At 35.5% G+C, this 27,920-nt stretch overlaps 23 non-coding genes across 23 annotated transcripts; all 23 read right to left on the bottom strand.

Annotated features, from left to right (window-relative positions):
• Positions 1-11: 11 nt before the first annotated feature.
• On the bottom strand, positions 12-85 carry Trnat-agu (transfer RNA threonine (anticodon AGU)). The gene has a single exon. It is a non-coding gene; the product is annotated as a tRNA-Thr (tRNA).
• Positions 86-974: 889 nt separating this feature from the next.
• On the bottom strand, positions 975-1,048 carry Trnat-agu (transfer RNA threonine (anticodon AGU)). Its single transcript has one exon. It is a non-coding gene; the product is annotated as a tRNA-Thr (tRNA).
• Positions 1,049-1,931: 883 nt separating this feature from the next.
• Trnat-agu (transfer RNA threonine (anticodon AGU)) lies at positions 1,932-2,005 on the bottom strand. Its single transcript has one exon. It is a non-coding gene; the product is annotated as a tRNA-Thr (tRNA).
• Positions 2,006-2,888: 883 nt separating this feature from the next.
• Positions 2,889-2,962, bottom strand: Trnat-agu (transfer RNA threonine (anticodon AGU)). The gene has a single exon. It is a non-coding gene; the product is annotated as a tRNA-Thr (tRNA).
• Positions 2,963-3,845: 883 nt separating this feature from the next.
• Trnat-agu (transfer RNA threonine (anticodon AGU)) lies at positions 3,846-3,919 on the bottom strand. The gene has a single exon. It is a non-coding gene; the product is annotated as a tRNA-Thr (tRNA).
• Positions 3,920-4,802: 883 nt separating this feature from the next.
• On the bottom strand, positions 4,803-4,876 carry Trnat-agu (transfer RNA threonine (anticodon AGU)). The gene has a single exon. It is a non-coding gene; the product is annotated as a tRNA-Thr (tRNA).
• Positions 4,877-5,759: 883 nt separating this feature from the next.
• Trnat-agu (transfer RNA threonine (anticodon AGU)) lies at positions 5,760-5,833 on the bottom strand. The gene has a single exon. It is a non-coding gene; the product is annotated as a tRNA-Thr (tRNA).
• Positions 5,834-6,716: 883 nt separating this feature from the next.
• Trnat-agu (transfer RNA threonine (anticodon AGU)) lies at positions 6,717-6,790 on the bottom strand. The gene has a single exon. It is a non-coding gene; the product is annotated as a tRNA-Thr (tRNA).
• Positions 6,791-7,672: 882 nt separating this feature from the next.
• Trnat-agu (transfer RNA threonine (anticodon AGU)) lies at positions 7,673-7,746 on the bottom strand. The gene has a single exon. It is a non-coding gene; the product is annotated as a tRNA-Thr (tRNA).
• An 882-nt stretch (positions 7,747-8,628) lies between these two features.
• On the bottom strand, positions 8,629-8,702 carry Trnat-agu (transfer RNA threonine (anticodon AGU)). The gene has a single exon. It is a non-coding gene; the product is annotated as a tRNA-Thr (tRNA).
• An 882-nt stretch (positions 8,703-9,584) lies between these two features.
• Trnat-agu (transfer RNA threonine (anticodon AGU)) lies at positions 9,585-9,658 on the bottom strand. The gene has a single exon. It is a non-coding gene; the product is annotated as a tRNA-Thr (tRNA).
• A 6,914-nt stretch (positions 9,659-16,572) lies between these two features.
• On the bottom strand, positions 16,573-16,646 carry Trnat-agu (transfer RNA threonine (anticodon AGU)). The gene has a single exon. It is a non-coding gene; the product is annotated as a tRNA-Thr (tRNA).
• Positions 16,647-17,528: 882 nt separating this feature from the next.
• Positions 17,529-17,602, bottom strand: Trnat-agu (transfer RNA threonine (anticodon AGU)). The gene has a single exon. It is a non-coding gene; the product is annotated as a tRNA-Thr (tRNA).
• An 883-nt stretch (positions 17,603-18,485) lies between these two features.
• Trnat-agu (transfer RNA threonine (anticodon AGU)) lies at positions 18,486-18,559 on the bottom strand. The gene has a single exon. It is a non-coding gene; the product is annotated as a tRNA-Thr (tRNA).
• An 882-nt stretch (positions 18,560-19,441) lies between these two features.
• On the bottom strand, positions 19,442-19,515 carry Trnat-agu (transfer RNA threonine (anticodon AGU)). Its single transcript has one exon. It is a non-coding gene; the product is annotated as a tRNA-Thr (tRNA).
• Positions 19,516-20,398: 883 nt separating this feature from the next.
• On the bottom strand, positions 20,399-20,472 carry Trnat-agu (transfer RNA threonine (anticodon AGU)). Its single transcript has one exon. It is a non-coding gene; the product is annotated as a tRNA-Thr (tRNA).
• An 882-nt stretch (positions 20,473-21,354) lies between these two features.
• Trnat-agu (transfer RNA threonine (anticodon AGU)) lies at positions 21,355-21,428 on the bottom strand. Its single transcript has one exon. It is a non-coding gene; the product is annotated as a tRNA-Thr (tRNA).
• An 882-nt stretch (positions 21,429-22,310) lies between these two features.
• On the bottom strand, positions 22,311-22,384 carry Trnat-agu (transfer RNA threonine (anticodon AGU)). The gene has a single exon. It is a non-coding gene; the product is annotated as a tRNA-Thr (tRNA).
• Positions 22,385-23,267: 883 nt separating this feature from the next.
• Trnat-agu (transfer RNA threonine (anticodon AGU)) lies at positions 23,268-23,341 on the bottom strand. The gene has a single exon. It is a non-coding gene; the product is annotated as a tRNA-Thr (tRNA).
• An 882-nt stretch (positions 23,342-24,223) lies between these two features.
• On the bottom strand, positions 24,224-24,297 carry Trnat-agu (transfer RNA threonine (anticodon AGU)). Its single transcript has one exon. It is a non-coding gene; the product is annotated as a tRNA-Thr (tRNA).
• Positions 24,298-25,180: 883 nt separating this feature from the next.
• On the bottom strand, positions 25,181-25,254 carry Trnat-agu (transfer RNA threonine (anticodon AGU)). Its single transcript has one exon. It is a non-coding gene; the product is annotated as a tRNA-Thr (tRNA).
• Positions 25,255-26,137: 883 nt separating this feature from the next.
• Trnat-agu (transfer RNA threonine (anticodon AGU)) lies at positions 26,138-26,211 on the bottom strand. The gene has a single exon. It is a non-coding gene; the product is annotated as a tRNA-Thr (tRNA).
• Positions 26,212-27,093: 882 nt separating this feature from the next.
• Positions 27,094-27,167, bottom strand: Trnat-agu (transfer RNA threonine (anticodon AGU)). Its single transcript has one exon. It is a non-coding gene; the product is annotated as a tRNA-Thr (tRNA).
• Between the last annotated feature and the right edge of the window lie 753 nt (positions 27,168-27,920).

The raw sequence follows: 27,920 nt of genomic DNA on the forward strand, positions 1-27,920 counted from the left end.
GCAAAAAAAGTAGCCTTCAGAGAGAGTCGAACTCTCGACCTCCAGTTTACTAGACTGGCGCTCTAACCAACTGAGCTATGAAGGCTCCATGATAAATGATTTGAAATATTCAATATTTATATCTAGACTTACTCTTCCGTGATCTATGGGCAAGTATATACAGGTGCACACTAATAGGCAGAGAAAAACTAGCATTGTAGACATTATGCAGTTGCTTCTGTTTCATTTTACCTAAGTATGAGACGACACGGTCGATTTTATGTTGATACATCGATTTGTCTTCCTATTGTGTTATGGTTATCTTATCATATTTACTATTTCTGTTTCTAGGAATATATACTGATAGATGAATTTACAAAACACAATTTCCAATTACCTGCAATTTGTGATGACGCTAAATAACCATAACGAAACACTTTGCATGTTTTTTTAACGGTCGAATGTTACCGCTAGATATAAGTATACAATTCTGATGTCTGATACTATTCTGTCGCCATAGCTCAGTCGGTTGACGGCCAGACAGGGAATACCGAGGACCGCAGTTCGAATCTCACAATGGGTTTTTGAATTTGAGAGCGATATTTTTCTCATTGAACTCAATGTTTTTGACCTGTGCTATAAGCCAGATCAAACGTTCAATTCACATTTCTGAATTTGCCCGTATAGATTTTCAAGTGACAATAACCGTAGGCGCTAAAACTTTGTTCACCTTTAGTACCCCCGAGCCAAACCTTTGGTAGAAATTATTCATGTTCGACTTCTTGTTATCCGCTATTCAACAATTTATTTTCAAATAAAGCAGTCCCAATAGATAGTGTTTAAACCATTCAACTGATTGCTTAGTAGGCTTACAAACCAGTGTAACTAATCGAGATGTACTTTATGAAAGTTCTTAATGCTATCAGCAATAGGGGGGATGAATTGACAGTAAGTGTATTTGAGGCTAACTAGAAGAAACTGATAGCAAAAAAAGTAGCCTTCAGAGAGAGTCGAACTCTCGACCTCCAGTTTACTAGACTGGCGCTCTAACCAACTGAGCTATGAAGGCTCCATGATAAATGATTTGAAATATTCAATATTTATATCTAGACTTACTCTTCCGTGATCTATGGGCAAGTATATACAGGTGCACACTAATAGGCAGAGAAAAACTAGCATTGTAGACATTATGCAGTTGCTTCTGTTTCATTTTACCTAAGTATGATACGACACGGTCGATTTTATGTTGATACATCGATTTGTCTTCCTATTGTGTTATCTTATCATATTTACTATTTCTGTTTCTAGGAATATATACTGATAGATGAATTTACAAAACACAATTTCCAATTACCTGCAATTTGTGATGACGCTAAATAACCATAACGAAACACTTTGCATGTTTTTTTAACGGTCGAATGTTACCGCTAGATATAAGTATACAATTCTGATGTCTGATACTATTCTGTCGCCATAGCTCAGTCGGTTGACGGCCAGACAGGGAATACCGAGGACCGCAGTTCGAATCTCACAATGGGTTTTTGAATTTGAGAGCGATATTTTTCTCATTGAACTCAATGTTTTTGACCTGTGCTATAAGCCAGATCAAACGTTCAATTCACATTTCTGAATTTGCCCGTATAGATTTTCAAGTGACAATAACCGTAGGCGCTAAAACTTTGTTCACCTTTAGTACCCCCGAGCCAAACCTTTGGTAGAAATTATTCATGTTCGACTTCTTGTTATCCGCTATTCAACAATTTATTTTCAAATAAAGCAGTCCCAATAGATAGTGTTTAAACCATTCAGCTGATTGCTTAGTAGGCTTACAAACCAGTGTAACTAATCGAGATGTACTTTATGAAAGTTCTTAATGCTATCAGCAATAGGGGGGATGAATTGACAGTAAGTGTATTTGAGGCTAACTAGAAGAAACTGATAGCAAAAAAAGTAGCCTTCAGAGAGAGTCGAACTCTCGACCTCCAGTTTACTAGACTGGCGCTCTAACCAACTGAGCTATGAAGGCTCCATGATAAATGATTTGAAATATTCAATATTTATATCTAGACTTACTCTTCCGTGATCTATGGGCAAGTATATACAGGTGCACACTAATAGGCAGAGAAAAACTAGCATTGTAGACATTATGCAGTTGCTTCTGTTTCATTTTACCTAAGTATGAGACGACACGGTCGATTTTATGTTGATACATCGATTTGTCTTCCTATTGTGTTATCTTATCATATTTACTATTTCTGTTTCTAGGAATATATACTGATAGATGAATTTACAAAACACAATTTCCAATTACCTGCAATTTGTGATGACGCTAAATAACCATAACGAAACACTTTGCATGTTTTTTTAACGGTCGAATGTTACCGCTAGATATAAGTATACAATTCTGATGTCTGATACTATTCTGTCGCCATAGCTCAGTCGGTTGACGGCCAGACAGGGAATACCGAGGACCGCAGTTCGAATCTCACAATGGGTTTTTGAATTTGAGAGCGATATTTTTCTCATTGAACTCAATGTTTTTGACCTGTGCTATAAGCCAGATCAAACGTTCAATTCACATTTCTGAATTTGCCCGTATAGATTTTCAAGTGACAATAACCGTAGGCGCTAAAACTTTGTTCACCTTTAGTACCCCCGAGCCAAACCTTTGGTAGAAATTATTCATGTTCGACTTCTTGTTATCCGCTATTCAACAATTTATTTTCAAATAAAGCAGTCCCAATAGATAGTGTTTAAACCATTCAACTGATTGCTTAGTAGGCTTACAAACCAGTGTAACTAATCGAGATGTACTTTATGAAAGTTCTTAATGCTATCAGCAATAGGGGGGATGAATTGACAGTAAGTGTATTTGAGGCTAACTAGAAGAAACTGATAGCAAAAAAAGTAGCCTTCAGAGAGAGTCGAACTCTCGACCTCCAGTTTACTAGACTGGCGCTCTAACCAACTGAGCTATGAAGGCTCCATGATAAATGATTTGAAATATTCAATATTTATATCTAGACTTACTCTTCCGTGATCTATGGGCAAGTATATACAGGTGCACACTAATAGGCAGAGAAAAACTAGCATTGTAGACATTATGCAGTTGCTTCTGTTTCATTTTACCTAAGTATGAGACGACACGGTCGATTTTATGTTGATACATCGATTTGTCTTCCTATTGTGTTATCTTATCATATTTACTATTTCTGTTTCTAGGAATATATACTGATAGATGAATTTACAAAACACAATTTCCAATTACCTGCAATTTGTGATGACGCTAAATAACCATAACGAAACACTTTGCATGTTTTTTTAACGGTCGAATGTTACCGCTAGATATAAGTATACAATTCTGATGTCTGATACTATTCTGTCGCCATAGCTCAGTCGGTTGACGGCCAGACAGGGAATACCGAGGACCGCAGTTCGAATCTCACAATGGGTTTTTGAATTTGAGAGCGATATTTTTCTCATTGAACTCAATGTTTTTGACCTGTGCTATAAGCCAGATCAAACGTTCAATTCACATTTCTGAATTTGCCCGTATAGATTTTCAAGTGACAATAACCGTAGGCGCTAAAACTTTGTTCACCTTTAGTACCCCCGAGCCAAACCTTTGGTAGAAATTATTCATGTTCGACTTCTTGTTATCCGCTATTCAACAATTTATTTTCAAATAAAGCAGTCCCAATAGATAGTGTTTAAACCATTCAACTGATTGCTTAGTAGGCTTACAAACCAGTGTAACTAATCGAGATGTACTTTATGAAAGTTCTTAATGCTATCAGCAATAGGGGGGATGAATTGACAGTAAGTGTATTTGAGGCTAACTAGAAGAAACTGATAGCAAAAAAAGTAGCCTTCAGAGAGAGTCGAACTCTCGACCTCCAGTTTACTAGACTGGCGCTCTAACCAACTGAGCTATGAAGGCTCCATGATAAATGATTTGAAATATTCAATATTTATATCTAGACTTACTCTTCCGTGATCTATGGGCAAGTATATACAGGTGCACACTAATAGGCAGAGAAAAACTAGCATTGTAGACATTATGCAGTTGCTTCTGTTTCATTTTACCTAAGTATGAGACGACACGGTCGATTTTATGTTGATACATCGATTTGTCTTCCTATTGTGTTATCTTATCATATTTACTATTTCTGTTTCTAGGAATATATACTGATAGATGAATTTACAAAACACAATTTCCAATTACCTGCAATTTGTGATGACGCTAAATAACCATAACGAAACACTTTGCATGTTTTTTTAACGGTCGAATGTTACCGCTAGATATAAGTATACAATTCTGATGTCTGATACTATTCTGTCGCCATAGCTCAGTCGGTTGACGGCCAGACAGGGAATACCGAGGACCGCAGTTCGAATCTCACAATGGGTTTTTGAATTTGAGAGCGATATTTTTCTCATTGAACTCAATGTTTTTGACCTGTGCTATAAGCCAGATCAAACGTTCAATTCACATTTCTGAATTTGCCCGTATAGATTTTCAAGTGACAATAACCGTAGGCGCTAAAACTTTGTTCACCTTTAGTACCCCCGAGCCAAACCTTTGGTAGAAATTATTCATGTTCGACTTCTTGTTATCCGCTATTCAACAATTTATTTTCAAATAAAGCAGTCCCAATAGATAGTGTTTAAACCATTCAACTGATTGCTTAGTAGGCTTACAAACCAGTGTAACTAATCGAGATGTACTTTATGAAAGTTCTTAATGCTATCAGCAATAGGGGGGATGAATTGACAGTAAGTGTATTTGAGGCTAACTAGAAGAAACTGATAGCCAAAAAAGTAGCCTTCAGAGAGAGTCGAACTCTCGACCTCCAGTTTACTAGACTGGCGCTCTAACCAACTGAGCTATGAAGGCTCCATGATAAATGATTTGAAATATTCAATATTTATATCTAGACTTACTCTTCCGTGATCTATGGGCAAGTATATACAGGTGCACACTAATAGGCAGAGAAAAACTAGCATTGTAGACATTATGCAGTTGCTTCTGTTTCATTTTACCTAAGTATGAGACGACACGGTCGATTTTATGTTGATACATCGATTTGTCTTCCTATTGTGTTATCTTATCATATTTACTATTTCTGTTTCTAGGAATATATACTGATAGATGAATTTACAAAACACAATTTCCAATTACCTGCAATTTGTGATGACGCTAAATAACCATAACGAAACACTTTGCATGTTTTTTTAACGGTCGAATGTTACCGCTAGATATAAGTATACAATTCTGATGTCTGATACTATTCTGTCGCCATAGCTCAGTCGGTTGACGGCCAGACAGGGAATACCGAGGACCGCAGTTCGAATCTCACAATGGGTTTTTGAATTTGAGAGCGATATTTTTCTCATTGAACTCAATGTTTTTGACCTGTGCTATAAGCCAGATCAAACGTTCAATTCACATTTCTGAATTTGCCCGTATAGATTTTCAAGTGACAATAACCGTAGGCGCTAAAACTTTGTTCACCTTTAGTACCCCCGAGCCAAACCTTTGGTAGAAATTATTCATGTTCGACTTCTTGTTATCCGCTATTCAACAATTTATTTTCAAATAAAGCAGTCCCAATAGATAGTGTTTAAACCATTCAACTGATTGCTTAGTAGGCTTACAAACCAGTGTAACTAATCGAGATGTACTTTATGAAAGTTCTTAATGCTATCAGCAATAGGGGGGATGAATTGACAGTAAGTGTATTTGAGGCTAACTAGAAGAAACTGATAGCAAAAAAAGTAGCCTTCAGAGAGAGTCGAACTCTCGACCTCCAGTTTACTAGACTGGCGCTCTAACCAACTGAGCTATGAAGGCTCCATGATAAATGATTTGAAATATTCAATATTTATATCTAGACTTACTCTTCCGTGATCTATGGGCAAGTATATACAGGTGCACACTAATAGGCAGAGAAAAACTAGCATTGTAGACATTATGCAGTTGCTTCTGTTTCATTTTACCTAAGTATGAGACGACACGGTCGATTTTATGTTGATACATCGATTTGTCTTCCTATTGTGTTATCTTATCATATTTACTATTTCTGTTTCTAGGAATATATACTGATAGATGAATTTACAAAACACAATTTCCAATTACCTGCAATTTGTGATGACGCTAAATAACCATAACGAAACACTTTGCATGTTTTTTTAACGGTCGAATGTTACCGCTAGATATAAGTATACAATTCTGATGTGTGAAACTATTCTGTCGCCATAGCTCAGTCGGTTGACGGCCAGACAGGGAATACCGAGGACCGCAGTTCGAATCTCACAATGGGTTTTTGAATTTGAGAGCGATATTTTTCTCATTGAACTCAATGTTTTTGACCTGTGCTATAAGCCAGATCAAACGTTCAATTCACATTTCTGAATTTGCCCGTATAGATTTTCAAGTGACAATAACCGTAGGCGCTAAAACTTTGTTCACCTTTAGTACCCCCGAGCCAAACCTTTGGTAGAAATTATTCATGTTCGACTTCTTGTTATCCGCTATTCAACAATTTATTTTCAAATAAAGCAGTCCCAATAGATAGTGTTTAAACCATTCAACTGATTGCTTAGTAGGCTTACAAACCAGTGTAACTAATCGAGATGTACTTTATGAAAGTTCTTAATGCTATCAGCAATAGGGAGGATGAATTGACAGTAAGTGTATTTGAGGCTAACTAGAAGAAACTGATAGCAAAAAAAGTAGCCTTCAGAGAGAGTCGAACTCTCGACCTCCAGTTTACTAGACTGGCGCTCTAACCAACTGAGCTATGAAGGCTCCATGATAAATGATTTGAAATATTCAATATTTATATCTAGACTTACTCTTCCGTGATCTATGGGCAAGTATATACAGGTGCACACTAATAGGCAGAGAAAAACTAGCATTGTAGACATTATGCAGTTGCTTCTGTTTCATTTTACCTAAGTATGAGACGACACGGTCGATTTTATGTTGATACATCGATTTGTCTTCCTATTGTGTTATCTTATCATATTTACTATTTCTGTTTCTAGGAATATATACTGATAGATGAATTTACAAAACAGAATTTCCAATTACCTGCAATTTGTGATGACGCTAAATAACCATAACGAAACACTTTGCATGTTTTTTGACGGTCGAATGTTACCGCTAGATATAAGTATACAATTCTGATGTGTGAAACTATTCTGTCGCCATAGCTCAGTCGGTTGACGGCCAGACAGGGAATACCGAGGACCGCAGTTCGAATCTCACAATGGGTTTTTGAATTTGAGAGCGATATTTTTCTCATTGAACTCAATGTTTTTGACCTGTGCTATAAGCCAGATCAAACGTTTAATTCACATTTCTGAATTTGCCCGTATAGATTTTCAAGTGACAATAACCGTAGGCGCTAAAACTTTGTTCACCTTTAGTACCCCCGAGCCAAACCTTTGGTAGAAATTATTCATGTTCGACTTCTTGTTATCCGCTATTCAACAATTTATTTTCAAATAAAGCAGTCCCAATAGATAGTGTTTAAACCATTCAACTGATTGCTTAGTAGGCTTACAAACCAGTGTAACTAATCGAGATGTACTTTATGAAAGTTCTTAATGCTATCAGCAATAGGGGGGATGAATTGACAGTAAGTGTATTTGAGGCTAACTAGAAGAAACTGATAGCAAAAAAAGTAGCCTTCAGAGAGAGTCGAACTCTCGACCTCCAGTTTACTAGACTGGCGCTCTAACCAACTGAGCTATGAAGGCTCCATGATAAATAATTTGAAATATTCAATATTTATATCTAGACTTACTCTTCCGTGATCTATGGGCAAGTATATACAGGTGCACACTAATAGGCAGAGAAAAACTAGCATTGTAGACATTATGCAGTTGCTTCTGTTTCATTTTACCTAAGTATGAGACGACACGGTCGATTTTATGTTGATACATCGATTTGTCTTCCTATTGTGTTATCTTATCATATTTACTATTTCTGTTTCTAGGAATATATACTGATAGATGAATTTACAAAACACAATTTCCAATTACCTGCAATTTGTGATGACGCTAAATAACCATAACGAAACACTTTGCATGTTTTTTGACGGTCGAATGTTACCGCTAGATATAAGTATACAATTCTGATGTGTGAAACTATTCTGTCGCCATAGCTCAGTCGGTTGACGGCCAGACAGGGAATACCGAGGACCGCAGTTCGAATCTCACAATGGGTTTTTGAATTTGAGAGCGATATTTTTCTCATTGAACTCAATGTTTTTGACCTGTGCTATAAGCCAGATCAAACGTTCAATTCACATTTCTGAATTTGCCCGTATAGATTTTCAAGTGACAATAACCGTAGGCGCTAAAACTTTGTTCACCTTTAGTACCCCCGAGCCAAACCTTTGGTAGAAATTATTCATGTTCGACTTCTTGTTATCCGCTATTCAACAATTTATTTTCAAATAAAGCAGTCCCAATAGATAGTGTTTAAACCATTCAACTGATTGCTTAGTAGGCTTACAAACCAGTGTAACTAATCGAGATGTACTTTATGAAAGTTCTTAATGCTATCAGCAATAGGGGGGATGAATTGACAGTAAGTGTATTTGAGGCTAACTAGAAGAAACTGATAGCAAAAAAAGTAGCCTTCAGAGAGAGTCGAACTCTCGACCTCCAGTTTACTAGACTGGCGCTCTAACCAACTGAGCTATGAAGGCTCCATGATAAATGATTTGAAATATTCAATATTTATATCTAGACTTACTCTTCCGTGATCTATGGGCAAGTATATACAGGTGCACACTAATAGGCAGAGAAAAACTAGCATTGTAGACATTATGCAGTTGCTTCTGTTTCATTTTACCTAAGTATGAGACGACACGGTCGATTTTATGTTGATACATCGATTTGTCTTCCTATTGTGTTATCTTATCATATTTACTATTTCTGTTTCTAGGAATATATACTGATAGATGAATTTACAAAACAGAATTTCCAATTACCTGCAATTTGTGATGACGCTAAATAACCATAACGAAACACTTTGCATGTTTTTTGACGGTCGAATGTTACCGCTAGATATAAGTATACAATTCTGATGTCTGAAACTATTCTGTCGCCATAGCTCAGTCGGTTGACGGCCAGACAGGGAATACCGAGGACCGCAGTTCGAATCTCACAATGGGTTTTTGAATTTGAGAGCGATATTTTTCTCATTGAACTCAATGTTTTTGACCTGTGCTATAAGCCAGATCAAACGTTCAATTCACATTTCTGAATTTGCCCGTATAGATTTTCAAGTGACAATAACCGTAGGCGCTAAAACTTTGTTCACCTTTAGTACCCCCGAGCCAAACCTTTGGTAGAAATTATTCATGTTCGACTTCTTGTTATCCGCTATTCAACAATTTATTTTCAAATAAAGCAGTCCCAATAGATAGTGTTTAAACCATTCAGCTGATTGCTTAGTAGGCTTACAAACCAGTGTAACTAATCGAGATGTACTTTATGAAAGTTCTTAATGCTATCAGCAATAGGGGGGATGAATTGACAGTAAGTGTATTTGAGGCTAACTAGAAGAAACTGATAGCAAAAAAAGTAGCCTTCAGAGAGAGTCGAACTCTCGACCTCCAGTTTACTAGACTGGCGCTCTAACCAACTGAGCTATGAAGGCTCCATGATAAATGATTTGAAATATTCAATATTTATATCTAGACTTACTCTTCCGTGATCTATGGGCAAATATATACAGGTGCACACTAATAGGCAGAGAAAAACTAGCATTGTAGACATTATGCAGTTGCTTCTGTTTCATTTTACCTAAGTATGAGACGACACGGTCGATTTTATGTTGATACATCGATTTGTCTTCCTATTGTGTTATCTTATCATATTTACTATTTCTGTTTCTAGGAATATATACTGATAGATGAATTTACAAAACACAATTTCCAATTACCTGCAATTTGTGATGACGCTAAATAACCATAACGAAACACTTTGCATGTTTTTTGACGGTCGAATGTTACCGCTAGATATAAGTATACAATTCTGATGTCTGAAACTATTCTGTCGCCATAGCTCAGTCGGTTGACGGCCAGACAGGGAATACCGAGGACCGCAGTTCGAATCTCACAATGGGTTTTTGGAGAATACCAGATGCACCCAAAGCGGAAGCATGTAGTGTTGATAGGACCTATATTGTATTCGTATATTCGGTGAGTTAGAGAATTGTTTTCATGATAAATTGTTGATGCATAGACTAACTTTAGTGCGGAGATACTATTGACAATATCTATTGATAAATTGTGTTGACGTTTACCCCTATTCCTTGTGGTTTCAGGAAAAGGGGGGAGGACACTTCGGTGCACCTGACTGGGTTAGGTGTGTTCGGTAAAATGTCTCAAGAAACTAGTCGTAATGGAAAAATGCAGAATTCATATAGGCAAACAAAATATATGAAAGGCGGCAAGGTATTTAAGAAAGAATGTGCAGTTAAGGTAATTAACATACCAACTAGGACATTTTTGGCTGAGCAGGTAATTGAAGCAGCTGAGAAAGTATGTGGAGAAAATTCGGTTTTGGCAGTTGTACCTAATGATGCGGAAAGTTATTATGTGGTAACAACGATTACAGAAGAAAATGCTGAAAAATTGACAAGAGGATTAGAGATAGATGAACAATCTTTTGACTGTAATTTTCAATTTTCTGATTTAGTCGTTGTTTCATTTTTGAATTTGCCTGCACATGTTGAGGATAGTGTGATAATTAATAAATTGAAAGAAAAGAACTGTACAATTCATTCACCTATATATAGACATGTTCATCCGGGAACTCAGGTTGCTGATGGCACTCGATACGTGAAAGTGAAATTTCCACCTGACTTGATTTCTTTGTCGTGGTCTATGAAGTTTGATACTGGTTACGGGGAAAAATATTTTAAAGTCGTTCATGATCACCAGAAACAACTTTGTAATATGTGTGGGTCTCCTTCACACAAGTATAGACAATGCCCAAACTTGATTTGCCGTGGTTGTAACAAACAAGGACACAAAAAGAAGGAATGTAAAGCAAAGAAGTGTGATAAATGTGATAATCTGCCAAATGAGTGTTTCTGTCCGATTGAAGATGATGGTACTTGTTCATATTGCAAATATGATCCTTGTGTATGTTTTTGTGCAAAGTGTTATGAGAAATATGATGAATGCAAATGCCATTGTGAAGGGTGTGGCAAACAGAAAGAGGAATGTGAATGCTCAGATGAAGAAGAAATGGATGATGACGTAGATGATGAACATGATGTAGAAAGTCATCCCAAAATAGAAGTTCATGCAGAAGTACATCCCATAAGTAAGCACATGAGTGACGTTAACGAAGAAATCACGAGTACAAAAGATGATGACAGGAATGGTGGATCTGATGACGATGGTAGCAGTTCTTCCGAGCATACTATCGAAGAGATAACAGAAAACGAAGATCGCGGAGATGGTAGTGCAAAAGGAAAGGGAAAAAAGGATTCAAAAGATCGCAGTGGTGCAAAGAATAAAGATCGCGCTGATGTCAAAGATCGCAGTGGTAGAAAGAAACAAGATCGCGCTGATGTCAAAGATCGCAGTGGTAGAAAGAAACAAGATCGCGCTGGTGAGAAAGATCGCGATGGTGCAGAGAGCAAAGATCGCGCCGACGAAAAAGATCACAGTGGTGCAAAGAACAAAGGACAGAAAAGACAGATTGATGCTGATAGTGACACTGAAACTGTACAAAAAATATTGTGTAATGATGATAATGAAAATGAAATTGTTATAGAAAATTGGGATAATGATATGCAAGATGAAAATAATGAAAGTAATGATATGCAAAATGGAAAAAATGAAAGTAATGATAGTAATATAAGCAAGGACATCTTATTGTGTGAAAATAACACAGAATCTGATGTCAACAGCGAAAGCATGGAAGACTGTCCATGTGCTGATGAAAAAGAACATGGTCAGTCTAAGTCCACCAATACAGGTGGGTTTAAGAGAAGAAATAAAATGAAAATTCCCCCGAATGTGAAAGGTAATATAAGAAAGAACCCTTATAAAAAGAGTGTAAACAATGGAGAATCTTAATGTATTTTTTCTTTTTTCTTTTTTCGTAATGGTTTTATTTGTCAGCAATAACTGTAATGGGCTGAGAAATGTGAATAAATTTAAGAAGTATGTATCTGTAATAAATGAAAGTAGAATAGATTTTTTGATGCTACAAGAGACATTCTGGGATGAAAATTTTGTAACAAATGTATCTGACATTTTTGAAGGTACAGTTTTTTATAGTAATAGTACTCAATCGAGGCAAGGTGTTGCAATACTTGTTAGTCAGAAATATAAACACAATGTAACTAAAGTGTATAATGATAAAGATGGTAGATTTTTACACGTGAAGTTTGAACATGAAGGTAGTGTTTATAATATTTTGAATGTATATGCTCACAATATAGTAAAGGAAAAGAGTGATTTTTTTATGTTTTTAAATAATTATATGCAAAAATATGATAATATTATTGTATCTGGAGATTGGAATACAACTTTGTCAAAATTGGACAGGGCTAGTAAAACAGAACACAAAGATGATATTGGTTATAAAACATTGTGTAACTTAATGAATAATAATAATGTATATGATGTATGGCGTCGGAGAAATCCGGACAGTAGAACTTTTTCAAGGAAGCGTGTATGTAATTTAGATTTGCAGCAATCAAGAATTGATTATTTTTTAATATGTAGAAATATATCACAATATGTGCAATATGTAAGATATAAAGATACTTCTTTTAGTGATCATGCTTTTGTAGAAATGAAAGTTATTTTTGACAATGTAGAAAGAGGTCCAGGTGTTTGGATTTTAAATAATACACTTTTAGATAATGAAGAATATGTTTTAAAGGTTATCAAGATTATCGAAGAGAGTAAAAAATGTTCTCTTTTTGAAACAGAGACACTGATATGGTGGGACAATTTGAAGTATAAGATAAAAAAGTTTTCACAAGTATTTAGCAAGAGAATAGCAAAAGAAAAAAATGCTAAGTATTATACTTTACAAAATAAAATTGAAAGAATATGCATTAGCATTGCAGAAGGTGAAAATGTTAATATAGAGCAATATGAAAATCTTAAATTAGAATTGAGTGTATTAGAGGAGGAAAAGTGTAAAGGTGCTATATTAAGATCAAAAGCATATTGGGCAACAGAAAATGATAAATGTACCAAATATTTTTTCAATTTAGAGAAACATAAACAAGAAGCTAATTGTATAAAAGAACTTTTTGATAGTGAACAAAATACTGTTGTATCAGATACGGAAAATTTATTAGAATTGCAATATCAGTTTTATAACAAATTGTATTCTTGTGTAGAAACAAATGAACATGCCATGGATGAATTGTTACAAAGTGTACCTATAAAAGTAAATACAGATGACCAAGAATTATGTGACAGTGATATATCAATTAATGAGATATCTTTAGCCGTAAATAAAATGGCAAAGAATAAGAGTCCAGGGTCAGACGGACTTACTGTAGAGTTTTATTGTAATTTTTTTAATGTTTTAAAAGATATTTTATTGAAATTATATAATACAGTAGAAAATGACAAATCATTGACTAGATCTATGAGAAGTGGTCTCATATCTCTTATTTTTAAGAATAAAGGTGATAAGAGAGATTTACGAAATTATAGACCTATTTCACTTTTGCAAGTCGATTATAAAATTTTAGCTCGTGTTATGTCAAACAGGTTTAAGACTGTGCTTTGTAAAATTATTTCAAATAGTCAAACTTGTTGTATATCAGGAAGGGACATTGCAGATACAATTGCATGTATTAGAGATATAATAGATTTAATAGAAGATGAGAATATGGAAGCATATATTGTAAAATTTGATCAGGAAAAGGCGTTTGACAAATTATGTCATAAATATTTGGTAAAAGTGTTAGAAAAGTTTGGGTTTGGAAATAGATTTATAAATTGGATTAAAATATTTTATACTGATATACAAAGTTCTGTTAAATGTAATGGATTTTTGTCAAAATATTTTAAGATTAAAAATGGTATTCGACAAGGATGCCCTATCAGTGCCTTATTATATGTTTTATCAGCAGAACCATTAGCATATAGAATTAAGAGTAATTGTAATATTAGAGGCATAGATATACCTTGTAGTAATGAAACGGCGCTTATATTTCAACATGCCGATGACACAACATTATGTGTAAATGACAAGAGGTCAATATATGAAACTTTTGGTGTTTTTGATCTTTATAGTAGAGCATCAGGTTCTACAGTTAATAAAAATAAATCTGAGATAATGTGTGTTGGAAAAGGTAAATTAAATGATTGTGATAAAAAAGACCTAGGTCTCAAAATTTGTGAAAACTGTGTACAGGTCTTAGGAGTTTTTGTTGGGAAAACCCAAAACGAATGTATTGATAGGAATTGGAAAGATAAAATTAAAAAAATCACAAATATTGTAAATATGTGGAAACAGAGACATTTAACATTATCAGGTAGAGCTGTTGTAATTTCTTCATTGATGATGTCTAGGGTTTGGTATACTTTAGCTGTTTCATCTGTACCTCAGTGGGTTTCTGATGAATTGAAACAATTATGTATTAATTTTTTGTGGTCATCTGGCTCACACTTGTTAAAGTATAGAACAATTATTGGAAGTAAAGGTACAGGAGGACTTAACATTCCTGATGTTCATTTGAAAATGTTGTCTTTTAGACTGAAATTTTTAGGAAGGTTTTTAAATCCTGATTGTAAAAGTTTATGGAAAAGTACATTTAATTATTTTTTGAAAAGAGTACATAACATGAACTTAGATAGAAGTGTGTTATTTATGTCTTTAGATACAAAAAGTATGTTATGTTTACCTCCTGTTTATAAGGAGATGATGGAAGCGTGGCAGTATCTTAAACCAGAGATAAGTGTGGATCTCAGTACTGCTGATATTTATCACCAGCCTTTGTTTTTTAATTCTGTAAAGTTTTTATCAAGTAAAATTAATGAGTGGGATTGTTTTATAACTGCTGGTATTGTACAATTAAAAGATATTACATATGAAGTAATTCCTGGATTTTTGTCAAGCCAGGCTATTTTTGAAATAATACAAGAAAAAGTTGAAAATGTTAGCTTTGATAGCATAAAGGTTAAATATGAAAAATTGTTAATGTTAATACCTGATGAGTGGAAAACTGTTATATGCACAAAGTGTTTTGAAGTGCATGAAGAAGTTTCTAGATATTTTATAGAGTACGAAAACAAAGTTAGTGATGTAACTTCCTGTAACACTAAACGATTTTACTCAATTCTATTGGCTAAATGTTTTATTAAACCAAATGGTTATGAATTTTGGAGAGATCATGTTGATGTAAACGAAAGTGAATTTGTTGACATTTGGAAACAAGTGCATAGTTATTGGAAGCCATCTGACTGTATTGATTTAGATTTTAAGATTGTTCATAACAGAATTTTTACAAATATTAAACTTAAGAAAATAAGGATATTAGACAGTGATTTATGTCAAAGTTGTAATAACGACCAAGAAGATTTATTTCATATTTTTCTAACATGTGGAAAATTGAAAGAATATCATGATTATATATTCAACATACTTTTTGAGTTGTTTGTAAAGTCTGAAATAGATTTGTTTCAAAAGTATACTTACAAGAGGATTTTCCTTCTTGGAATGACAGGAACAGTAAAAGGTGTTAATATTCATTTTGTTAATTTCATCCTTTCTGTTGCAAAACTATGTGTTATGAAACAGAGACAAATGATAAAAAACAATGTAAAAAGTGTAAATACAGTGGAATATTTCAAATATACTGTGAAACATTATGTAAGATATTTCTATACATATTGCAAATATACAAACAGACTTTCTGTTTTTAACAAGAAATTTTTAAATGATAATTGTATTGTCGTATTGGATGAAGAACTCCTGATGTTTTATTTGTAAATATGTAGTAAAATAAAATAACAGAATGACATTTTGAGATTTGAATTGAACAGTTATGTTATATGTTTGTTTTTAAGATATTGTAAATTGCAGTGAATGTTTTATTGAATAAAGATAAAAAAAAGACGGCCAGACAGGGAATACCGAGGACCGCAGTTCGAATCTCACAATGGGTTTTTGAATTTGAGAGCGATATTTTTCTCATTGAACTCAATGTTTTTGACCTGTGCTATAAGCCAGATCAAACGTTCAATTCACATTTCTGAATTTGCCCGTATAGATTTTCAAGTGACAATAACCGTAGGCGCTAAAACTTTGTTCACCTTTAGTACCCCCGAGCCAAACCTTTGGTAGAAATTATTCATGTTCGACTTTTTGTTATCCGCTATTCAACAATTTATTTTCAAATAAAGCAGTCCCAATAGATAGTGTTTAAACCATTCAACTGATTGCTTAGTAGGCTTACAAACCAGTGTAACTAATCGAGATGTACTTTATGAAAGTTCTTAATGCTATCAGCAATAGGGGGGATGAATTGACAGTAAGTGTATTTGAGGCTAACTAGAAGAAACTGATAGCAAAAAAAGTAGCCTTCAGAGAGAGTCGAACTCTCGACCTCCAGTTTACTAGACTGGCGCTCTAACCAACTGAGCTATGAAGGCTCCATGATAAATGATTTGAAATATTCAATATTTATATCTAGACTTACTCTTCCGTGATCTATGGGCAAGTATATACAGGTGCACACTAATAGGCAGAGAAAAACTAGCATTGTAGACATTATGCAGTTGCTTCTGTTTCATTTTACCTAAGTATGAGACGACACGGTCGATTTTATGTTGATACATCGATTTGTCTTCCTATTGTGTTATCTTATCATATTTACTATTTCTGTTTCTAGGAATATATACTGATAGATGAATTTACAAAACAGAATTTCCAATTACCTGCAATTTGTGATGACGCTAAATAACCATAACGAAACACTTTGCATGTTTTTTGACGGTCGAATGTTACCGCTAGATATAAGTATACAATTCTGATGTCTGAAACTATTCTGTCGCCATAGCTCAGTCGGTTGACGGCCAGACAGGGAATACCGAGGACCGCAGTTCGAATCTCACAATGGGTTTTTGAATTTGAGAGCGATATTTTTCTCATTGAACTCAATGTTTTTGACCTGTGCTATAAGCCAGATCAAACGTTCAATTCACATTTCTGAATTTGCCCGTATAGATTTTCAAGTGACAATAACCGTAGGCGCTAAAACTTTGTTCACCTTTAGTACCCCCGAGCCAAACCTTTGGTAGAAATTATTCATGTTCGACTTCTTGTTATCCGCTATTCAACAATTTATTTTCAAATAAAGCAGTCCCAATAGATAGTGTTTAAACCATTCAACTGATTGCTTAGTAGGCTTACAAACCAGTGTAACTAATCGAGATGTACTTTATGAAAGTTCTTAATGCTATCAGCAATAGGGGGGATGAATTGACAGTAAGTGTATTTGAGGCTAACTAGAAGAAACTGATAGCAAAAAAAGTAGCCTTCAGAGAGAGTCGAACTCTCGACCTCCAGTTTACTAGACTGGCGCTCTAACCAACTGAGCTATGAAGGCTCCATGATAAATGATTTGAAATATTCAATATTTATATCTAGACTTACTCTTCCGTGATCTATGGGCAAGTATATACAGGTGCACACTAATAGGCAGAGAAAAACTAGCATTGTAGACATTATGCAGTTGCTTCTGTTTCATTTTACCTAAGTATGAGACGACACGGTCGATTTTATGTTGATACATCGATTTGTCTTCCTATTGTGTTATCTTATCATATTTACTATTTCTGTTTCTAGGAATATATACTGATAGATGAATTTACAAAACACAATTTCCAATTACCTGCAATTTGTGATGACGCTAAATAACCATAACGAAACACTTTGCATGTTTTTTTAACGGTCGAATGTTACCGCTAGATATAAGTATACAATTCTGATGTCTGATACTATTCTGTCGCCATAGCTCAGTCGGTTGACGGCCAGACAGGGAATACCGAGGACCGCAGTTCGAATCTCACAATGGGTTTTTGAATTTGAGAGCGATATTTTTCTCATTGAACTCAATGTTTTTGACCTGTGCTATAAGCCAGATCAAACGTTCAATTCACATTTCTGAATTTGCCCGTATAGATTTTCAAGTGACAATAACCGTAGGCGCTAAAACTTTGTTCACCTTTAGTACCCCCGAGCCAAACCTTTGGTAGAAATTATTCATGTTCGACTTTTTGTTATCCGCTATTCAACAATTTATTTTCAAATAAAGCAGTCCCAATAGATAGTGTTTAAACCATTCAACTGATTGCTTAGTAGGCTTACAAACCAGTGTAACTAATCGAGATGTACTTTATGAAAGTTCTTAATGCTATCAGCAATAGGGGGGATGAATTGACAGTAAGTGTATTTGAGGCTAACTAGAAGAAACTGATAGCAAAAAAAGTAGCCTTCAGAGAGAGTCGAACTCTCGACCTCCAGTTTACTAGACTGGCGCTCTAACCAACTGAGCTATGAAGGCTCCATGATAAATGATTTGAAATATTCAATATTTATATCTAGACTTACTCTTCCGTGATCTATGGGCAAGTATATACAGGTGCACACTAATAGGCAGAGAAAAACTAGCATTGTAGACATTATGCAGTTGCTTCTGTTTCATTTTACCTAAGTATGAGACGACACGGTCGATTTTATGTTGATACATCGATTTGTCTTCCTATTGTGTTATCTTATCATATTTACTATTTCTGTTTCTAGGAATATATACTGATAGATGAATTTACAAAACAGAATTTCCAATTACCTGCAATTTGTGATGACGCTAAATAACCATAACGAAACACTTTGCATGTTTTTTGACGGTCGAATGTTACCGCTAGATATAAGTATACAATTCTGATGTCTGAAACTATTCTGTCGCCATAGCTCAGTCGGTTGACGGCCAGACAGGGAATACCGAGGACCGCAGTTCGAATCTCACAATGGGTTTTTGAATTTGAGAGCGATATTTTTCTCATTGAACTCAATGTTTTTGACCTGTGCTATAAGCCAGATCAAACGTTCAATTCACATTTCTGAATTTGCCCGTATAGATTTTCAAGTGACAATAACCGTAGGCGCTAAAACTTTGTTCACCTTTAGTACCCCCGAGCCAAACCTTTGGTAGAAATTATTCATGTTCGACTTCTTGTTATCCGCTATTCAACAATTTATTTTCAAATAAAGCAGTCCCAATAGATAGTGTTTAAACCATTCAACTGATTGCTTAGTAGGCTTACAAACCAGTGTAACTAATCGAGATGTACTTTATGAAAGTTCTTAATGCTATCAGCAATAGGGGGGATGAATTGACAGTAAGTGTATTTGAGGCTAACTAGAAGAAACTGATAGCAAAAAAAGTAGCCTTCAGAGAGAGTCGAACTCTCGACCTCCAGTTTACTAGACTGGCGCTCTAACCAACTGAGCTATGAAGGCTCCATGATAAATGATTTGAAATATTCAATATTTATATCTAGACTTACTCTTCCGTGATCTATGGGCAAGTATATACAGGTGCACACTAATAGGCAGAGAAAAACTAGCATTGTAGACATTATGCAGTTGCTTCTGTTTCATTTTACCTAAGTATGAGACGACACGGTCGATTTTATGTTGATACATCGATTTGTCTTCCTATTGTGTTATCTTATCATATTTACTATTTCTGTTTCTAGGAATATATACTGATAGATGAATTTACAAAACACAATTTCCAATTACCTGCAATTTGTGATGACGCTAAATAACCATAACGAAACACTTTGCATGTTTTTTTAACGGTCGAATGTTACCGCTAGATATAAGTATACAATTCTGATGTCTGATACTATTCTGTCGCCATAGCTCAGTCGGTTGACGGCCAGACAGGGAATACCGAGGACCGCAGTTCGAATCTCACAATGGGTTTTTGAATTTGAGAGCGATATTTTTCTCATTGAACTCAATGTTTTTGACCTGTGCTATAAGCCAGATCAAACGTTCAATTCACATTTCTGAATTTGCCCGTATAGATTTTCAAGTGACAATAACCGTAGGCGCTAAAACTTTGTTCACCTTTAGTACCCCCGAGCCAAACCTTTGGTAGAAATTATTCATGTTCGACTTCTTGTTATCCGCTATTCAACAATTTATTTTCAAATAAAGCAGTCCCAATAGATAGTGTTTAAACCATTCAACTGATTGCTTAGTAGGCTTACAAACCAGTGTAACTAATCGAGATGTACTTTATGAAAGTTCTTAATGCTATCAGCAATAGGGGGGATGAATTGACAGTAAGTGTATTTGAGGCTAACTAGAAGAAACTGATAGCAAAAAAAGTAGCCTTCAGAGAGAGTCGAACTCTCGACCTCCAGTTTACTAGACTGGCGCTCTAACCAACTGAGCTATGAAGGCTCCATGATAAATGATTTGAAATATTCAATATTTATATCTAGACTTACTCTTCCGTGATCTATGGGCAAGTATATACAGGTGCACACTAATAGGCAGAGAAAAACTAGCATTGTAGACATTATGCAGTTGCTTCTGTTTCATTTTACCTAAGTATGAGACGACACGGTCGATTTTATGTTGATACATCGATTTGTCTTCCTATTGTGTTATCTTATCATATTTACTATTTCTGTTTCTAGGAATATATACTGATAGATGAATTTACAAAACACAATTTCCAATTACCTGCAATTTGTGATGACGCTAAATAACCATAACGAAACACTTTGCATGTTTTTTGACGGTCGAATGTTACCGCTAGATATAAGTATACAATTCTGATGTCTGAAACTATTCTGTCGCCATAGCTCAGTCGGTTGACGGCCAGACAGGGAATACCGAGGACCGCAGTTCGAATCTCACAATGGGTTTTTGAATTTGAGAGCGATATTTTTCTCATTGAACTCAATGTTTTTGACCTGTGCTATAAGCCAGATCAAACGTTCAATTCACATTTCTGAATTTGCCCGTATAGATTTTCAAGTGACAATAACCGTAGGCGCTAAAACTTTGTTCACCTTTAGTACCCCCGAGCCAAACCTTTGGTAGAAATTATTCATGTTCGACTTCTTGTTATCCGCTATTCAACAATTTATTTTCAAATAAAGCAGTCCCAATAGATAGTGTTTAAACCATTCAACTGATTGCTTAGTAGGCTTACAAACCAGTGTAACTAATCGAGATGTACTTTATGAAAGTTCTTAATGCTATCAGCAATAGGGGGGATGAATTGACAGTAAGTGTATTTGAGGCTAACTAGAAGAAACTGATAGCAAAAAAAGTAGCCTTCAGAGAGAGTCGAACTCTCGACCTCCAGTTTACTAGACTGGCGCTCTAACCAACTGAGCTATGAAGGCTCCATGATAAATGATTTGAAATATTCAATATTTATATCTAGACTTACTCTTCCGTGATCTATGGGCAAGTATATACAGGTGCACACTAATAGGCAGAGAAAAACTAGCATTGTAGACATTATGCAGTTGCTTCTGTTTCATTTTACCTAAGTATGAGACGACACGGTCGATTTTATGTTGATACATCGATTTGTCTTCCTATTGTGTTATCTTATCATATTTACTATTTCTGTTTCTAGGAATATATACTGATAGATGAATTTACAAAACACAATTTCCAATTACCTGCAATTTGTGATGACGCTAAATAACCATAACGAAACACTTTGCATGTTTTTTGACGGTCGAATGTTACCGCTAGATATAAGTATACAATTCTGATGTCTGAAACTATTCTGTCGCCATAGCTCAGTCGGTTGACGGCCAGACAGGGAATACCGAGGACCGCAGTTCGAATCTCACAATGGGTTTTTGAATTTGAGAGCGATATTTTTCTCATTGAACTCAATGTTTTTGACCTGTGCTATAAGCCAGATCAAACGTTCAATTCACATTTCTGAATTTGCCCGTATAGATTTTCAAGTGACAATAACCGTAGGCGCTAAAACTTTGTTCACCTTTAGTACCCCCGAGCCAAACCTTTGGTAGAAATTATTCATGTTCGACTTCTTGTTATCCGCTATTCAACAATTTATTTTCAAATAAAGCAGTCCCAATAGATAGTGTTTAAACCATTCAACTGATTGCTTAGTAGGCTTACAAACCAGTGTAACTAATCGAGATGTACTTTATGAAAGTTCTTAATGCTATCAGCAATAGGGGGGATGAATTGACAGTAAGTGTATTTGAGGCTAACTAGAAGAAACTGATAGCAAAAAAAGTAGCCTTCAGAGAGAGTCGAACTCTCGACCTCCAGTTTACTAGACTGGCGCTCTAACCAACTGAGCTATGAAGGCTCCATGATAAATGATTTGAAATATTCAATATTTATATCTAGACTTACTCTTCCGTGATCTATGGGCAAGTATATACAGGTGCACACTAATAGGCAGAGAAAAACTAGCATTGTAGACATTATGCAGTTGCTTCTGTTTCATTTTACCTAAGTATGAGACGACACGGTCGATTTTATGTTGATACATCGATTTGTCTTCCTATTGTGTTATCTTATCATATTTACTATTTCTGTTTCTAGGAATATATACTGATAGATGAATTTACAAAACACAATTTCCAATTACCTGCAATTTGTGATGACGCTAAATAACCATAACGAAACACTTTGCATGTTTTTTTAACGGTCGAATGTTACCGCTAGATATAAGTATACAATTCTGATGTCTGATACTATTCTGTCGCCATAGCTCAGTCGGTTGACGGCCAGACAGGGAATACCGAGGACCGCAGTTCGAATCTCACAATGGGTTTTTGAATTTGAGAGCGATATTTTTCTCATTGAACTCAATGTTTTTGACCTGTGCTATAAGCCAGATCAAACGTTCAATTCACATTTCTGAATTTGCCCGTATAGATTTTCAAGTGACAATAACCGTAGGCGCTAAAACTTTGTTCACCTTTAGTACCCCCGAGCCAAACCTTTGGTAGAAATTATTCATGTTCGACTTCTTGTTATCCGCTATTCAACAATTTATTTTCAAATAAAGCAGTCCCAATAGATAGTGTTTAAACCATTCAACTGATTGCTTAGTAGGCTTACAAACCAGTGTAACTAATCGAGATGTACTTTATGAAAGTTCTTAATGCTATCAGCAATAGGGGGGATGAATTGACAGTAAGTGTATTTGAGGCTAACTAGAAGAAACTGATAGCAAAAAAAGTAGCCTTCAGAGAGAGTCGAACTCTCGACCTCCAGTTTACTAGACTGGCGCTCTAACCAACTGAGCTATGAAGGCTCCATGATAAATGATTTGAAATATTCAATATTTATATCTAGACTTACTCTTCCGTGATCTATGGGCAAGTATATACAGGTGCACACTAATAGGCAGAGAAAAACTAGCATTGTAGACATTATGCAGTTGCTTCTGTTTCATTTTACCTAAGTATGAGACGACACGGTCGATTTTATGTTGATACATCGATTTGTCTTCCTATTGTGTTATCTTATCATATTTACTATTTCTGTTTCTAGGAATATATACTGATAGATGAATTTACAAAACACAATTTCCAATTACCTGCAATTTGTGATGACGCTAAATAACCATAACGAAACACTTTGCATGTTTTTTGACGGTCGAATGTTACCGCTAGATATAAGTATACAATTCTGATGTCTGAAACTATTCTGTCGCCATAGCTCAGTCGGTTGACGGCCAGACAGGGAATACCGAGGACCGCAGTTCGAATCTCACAATGGGTTTTTGAATTTGAGAGCGATATTTTTCTCATTGAACTCAATGTTTTTGACCTGTGCTATAAGCCAGATCAAACGTTCAATTCACATTTCTGAATTTGCCCGTATAGATTTTCAAGTGACAATAACCGTAGGCGCTAAAACTTTGTTCACCTTTAGTACCCCCGAGCCAAACCTTTGGTAGAAATTATTCATGTTCGACTTCTTGTTATCCGCTATTCAACAATTTATTTTCAAATAAAGCAGTCCCAATAGATAGTGTTTAAACCATTCAACTGATTGCTTAGTAGGCTTACAAACCAGTGTAACTAATCGAGATGTACTTTATGAAAGTTCTTAATGCTATCAGCAATAGGGGGGATGAATTGACAGTAAGTGTATTTGAGGCTAACTAGAAGAAACTGATAGCAAAAAAAGTAGCCTTCAGAGAGAGTCGAACTCTCGACCTCCAGTTTACTAGACTGGCGCTCTAACCAACTGAGCTATGAAGGCTCCATGATAAATAATTTGAAATATTCAATATTTATATCTAGACTTACTCTTCCGTGATCTATGGGCAAGTATATACAGGTGCACACTAATAGGCAGAGAAAAACTAGCATTGTAGACATTATGCAGTTGCTTCTGTTTCATTTTACCTAAGTATGAGACGACACGGTCGATTTTATGTTGATACATCGATTTGTCTTCCTATTGTGTTATCTTATCATATTTACTATTTCTGTTTCTAGGAATATATACTGATAGATGAATTTACAAAACACAATTTCCAATTACCTGCAATTTGTGATGACGCTAAATAACCATAACGAAACACTTTGCATGTTTTTTTAACGGTCGAATGTTACCGCTAGATATAAGTATACAATTCTGATGTCTGATACTATTCTGTCGCCATAGCTCAGTCGGTTGACGGCCAGACAGGGAATACCGAGGACCGCAGTTCGAATCTCACAATGGGTTTTTGAATTTGAGAGCGATATTTTTCTCATTGAACTCAATGTTTTTGACCTGTGCTATAAGCCAGATCAAACGTTCAATTCACATTTCTGAATTTGCCCGTATAGATTTTCAAGTGACAATAACCGTAGGCGCTAAAACTTTGTTCACCTTTAGTACCCCCGAGCCAAACCTTTGGTAGAAATTATTCATGTTCGACTTCTTGTTATCCGCTATTCAACAATTTATTTTCAAATAAAGCAGTCCCAATAGATAGTGTTTAAACCATTCAACTGATTGCTTAGTAGGCTTACAAACCAGTGTAACTAATCGAGATGTACTTTATGAAAGTTCTTAATGCTATCAGCAATAGGGGGGATGAATTGACAGTAAGTGTATTTGAGGCTAACTAGAAGAAACTGATAGCAAAAAAAGTAGCCTTCAGAGAGAGTCGAACTCTCGACCTCCAGTTTACTAGACTGGCGCTCTAACCAACTGAGCTATGAAGGCTCCATGATAAATGATTTGAAATATTCAATATTTATATCTAGACTTACTCTTCCGTGATCTATGGGCAAGTATATACAGGTGCACACTAATAGGCAGAGAAAAACTAGCATTGTAGACATTATGCAGTTGCTTCTGTTTCATTTTACCTAAGTATGAGACGACACGGTCGATTTTATGTTGATACATCGATTTGTCTTCCTATTGTGTTATCTTATCATATTTACTATTTCTGTTTCTAGGAATATATACTGATAGATGAATTTACAAAACACAATTTCCAATTACCTGCAATTTGTGATGACGCTAAATAACCATAACGAAACACTTTGCATGTTTTTTTAACGGTCGAATGTTACCGCTAGATATAAGTATACAATTCTGATGTGTGAAACTATTCTGTCGCCATAGCTCAGTCGGTTGACGGCCAGACAGGGAATACCGAGGACCGCAGTTCGAATCTCACAATGGGTTTTTGAATTTGAGAGCGATATTTTTCTCATTGAACTCAATGTTTTTGACCTGTGCTATAAGCCAGATCAAACGTTCAATTCACATTTCTGAATTTGCCCGTATAGATTTTCAAGTGACAATAACCGTAGGCGCTAAAACTTTGTTCACCTTTAGTACCCCCGAGCCAAACCTTTGGTAGAAATTATTCATGTTCGACTTCTTGTTATCCGCTATTCAACAATTTATTTTCAAATAAAGCAGTCCCAATAGATAGTGTTTAAACCATTCAACTGATTGCTTAGTAGGCTTACAAACCAGTGTAACTAATCGAGATGTACTTTATGAAAGTTCTTAATGCTATCAGCAATAGGGGGGATGAATTGACAGTAAGTGTATTTGAGGCTAACTAGAAGAAACTGATAGCAAAAAAAGTAGCCTTCAGAGAGAGTCGAACTCTCGACCTCCAGTTTACTAGACTGGCGCTCTAACCAACTGAGCTATGAAGGCTCCATGATAAATGATTTGAAATATTCAATATTTATATCTAGACTTACTCTTCCGTGATCTATGGGCAAGTATATACAGGTGCACACTAATAGGCAGAGAAAAACTAGCATTGTAGACATTATGCAGTTGCTTCTGTTTCATTTTACCTAAGTATGAGACGACACGGTCGATTTTATGTTGATACATCGATTTGTCTTCCTATTGTGTTATCTTATCATATTTACTATTTCTGTTTCTAGGAATATATACTGATAGATGAATTTACAAAACACAATTTCCAATTACCTGCAATTTGTGATGACGCTAAATAACCATAACGAAACACTTTGCATGTTTTTTGACGGTCGAATGTTACCGCTAGATATAAGTATACAATTCTGATGTCTGAAACTATTCTGTCGCCATAGCTCAGTCGGTTGACGGCCAGACAGGGAATACCGAGGACCGCAGTTCGAATCTCACAATGGGTTTTTGAATTTGAGAGCGATATTTTTCTCATTGAACTCAATGTTTTTGACCTGTGCTATAAGCCAGATCAAACGTTCAATTCACATTTCTGAATTTGCCCGTATAGATTTTCAAGTGACAATAACCGTAGGCGCTAAAACTTTGTTCACCTTTAGTACCCCCGAGCCAAACCTTTGGTAGAAATTATTCATGTTCGACTTCTTGTTATCCGCTATTCAACAATTTATTTTCAAATAAAGCAGTCCCAATAGATAGTGTTTAAACCATTCAACTGATTGCTTAGTAGGCTTACAAACCAGTGTAACTAATCGAGATGTACTTTATGAAAGTTCTTAATGCTATCAGCAATAGGGGGGATGAATTGACAGTAAGTGTATTTGAGGCTAACTAGAAGAAACTGATAGCAAAAAAAGTAGCCTTCAGAGAGAGTCGAACTCTCGACCTCCAGTTTACTAGACTGGCGCTCTAACCAACTGAGCTATGAAGGCTCCATGATAAATAATTTGAAATATTCAATATTTATATCTAGACTTACTCTTCCGTGATCTATGGGCAAGTATATACAGGTGCACACTAATAGGCAGAGAAAAACTAGCATTGTAGACATTATGCAGTTGCTTCTGTTTCATTTTACCTAAGTATGAGACGACACGGTCGATTTTATGTTGATACATCGATTTGTCTTCCTATTGTGTTATCTTATCATATTTACTATTTCTGTTTCTAGGAATATATACTGATAGATGAATTTACAAAACAGAATTTCCAATTACCTGCAATTTGTGATGACGCTAAATAACCATAACGAAACACTTTGCATGTTTTTTGACGGTCGAATGTTACCGCTAGATATAAGTATACAATTCTGATGTCTGAAACTATTCTGTCGCCATAGCTCAGTCGGTTGACGGCCAGACAGGGAATACCGAGGACCGCAGTTCGAATCTCACAATGGGTTTTTGAATTTGAGAGCGATATTTTTCTCATTGAACTCAATGTTTTTGACCTGTGCTATAAGCCAGATCAAACGTTCAATTCACATTTCTGAATTTGCCCGTATAGATTTTCAAGTGACAATAACCGTAGGCGCTAAAACTTTGTTCACCTTTAGTACCCCCGAGCCAAACCTTTGGTAGAAATTATTCATGTTCGACTTCTTGTTATCCGCTATTCAACAATTTATTTTCAAATAAAGCAGTCCCAATAGATAGTGTTTAAACCATTCAACTGATTGCTTAGTA

This window comes from Mytilus trossulus, unplaced genomic scaffold (assembly GCF_036588685.1).
Source record: "Mytilus trossulus isolate FHL-02 unplaced genomic scaffold, PNRI_Mtr1.1.1.hap1 h1tg000024l__unscaffolded, whole genome shotgun sequence".
Classification (NCBI taxonomy): domain Eukaryota; kingdom Metazoa; phylum Mollusca; class Bivalvia; order Mytilida; family Mytilidae; genus Mytilus; species Mytilus trossulus.